This window comes from Triticum aestivum, chromosome 7B (assembly GCF_018294505.1).
Source record: "Triticum aestivum cultivar Chinese Spring chromosome 7B, IWGSC CS RefSeq v2.1, whole genome shotgun sequence".
NCBI classification, from domain to species: domain Eukaryota; kingdom Viridiplantae; phylum Streptophyta; class Magnoliopsida; order Poales; family Poaceae; genus Triticum; species Triticum aestivum.
In genome coordinates, this window is record NC_057813.1 from 752432641 (window position 1) to 752434034 (window position 1394).

At 45.8% G+C, this 1394-nt stretch overlaps 1 long non-coding RNA gene across 2 annotated transcripts; it reads left to right on the top strand.

Moving 5' to 3' along the window:
- Nucleotides 1-284: 284 nt before the first annotated feature.
- On the top strand, nt 285-1192 carry LOC123160575 (uncharacterized). Of its 2 annotated transcripts, XR_006480254.1 has the most exons (3): nt 285-539; nt 654-685; nt 757-1192. It is a non-coding gene; the product is annotated as an uncharacterized lncRNA (long non-coding RNA). The 2 variants fall into 2 exon arrangements; XR_006480253.1 differs by having other exon boundaries at nt 654-1192.
- The last annotated feature ends 202 nt before the right edge of the window (nt 1193-1394 follow it).

Sequence of the window (1394 nt, forward strand, 5' to 3'; positions counted from 1 at the left end):
CGACCGCGACCTGGAACGATCTCACGGGCAGCGCTCGCTCGGTTCCACGTTTTTGAATTTGATTAGTACCACACCGGTCGCTTCTAAACGTATTTAGCGGCATAAAAATCCTGTTACCGACGGGGTTAATCGCCGAGGACAGCATTGACTGGACCAGCTAAGCTAGCTAGCTGGGCTAGCTCTGTTGAGGCATTACCAAACGCTTTTTTTATCCTCACTTGCTACTTTGACTCTCGGTGCTTTCTGATGTGCCATCATTTATTTATTTCGAAGTCTTGATTTTTTTTTAATGTGAAGGTTCAAAATATTAACTGCTTGAAATGAGGTGGCCATTTCATCAAGAGATTAGAAATTCTATTCACACTGGCAAAAATATGCTTACTGGACAACTGTTGTCTAATTTCTGTGACCTTATTTAGTTTCAGTTTGTGTTGTCTGCGGCACAGACACTCATTTCAAAGGCAGGGCTGCGTCAACGATGCGCGTCAATAATTAGGCTGATGGAAATAGCAAACTTTGGGCGCGGTCTCCTCGATCCTGTAGCATCTTCGCTCTTTGGCCATTACTTGTGCTCCTTTCGCTAGTTCCTTCATTTTTCATATGCTAGTCTACAATTTGTCATTGTCACAGTGTTTGCAATTTTGTTTCTGCAGGTCATGCTCAACTTTTTCACCCTCTAAACCTGGTAATATTACCCTACCCTGAGATCCTTGCCCTCAAGATTCATCAATAGCTTCTGTAATAATCGTGTAGCAGTGTCCAGCTCAGTGCCAAGGCGAAGGGAAGCCCCAATCACCAAGATGGCGGAGAAGCTTCTGTATTGTCGTCTTGGCATCACAGAAGAGGGTGTTCCAAGGCCGTCTGCCATCCATTGCCATCGATGCATTGCGCGCCCTCTTCCAACTTGACTGTGACCTCTCCACAGCCATCGAAGATGCTCCTGTTGCCCATGGAGTGATCTGGACCGCCAAAGACACACAGATGGTTGTGGTTTCCGCTGTGGTCGAGTTCCCTGATCGTAGCTTAGTCTTTTGTGAGATGTGTGTTGAGATGCTGCTTGCTGTACCAACCAGCAGTCTGCTTCTCGTGATGTTCCCCTTGCTGTACCAACCAGCAGTTTGTTTACCCTGTTGGGCAACTGTAGGGGTTGTGAAATGTAGGTAACGTCTCTAAATGATGACTATGATGTTTATGAATGCTGACTATGATGTTTATATGCTGATACAATGCAAATTAGTTGTTTCTTTAGTTTAGTCTGAAATGATCTATATTGGTTAAGTGCATTGGTTGGCAGATCATATATGGCGCACGTGTGCCTCCGATCGTCGCTGCTTCGCTGAAGCAAAGTGAACGAACGAGGACACACAGGCTGGCCCACTTAGGGAAAGCACCCG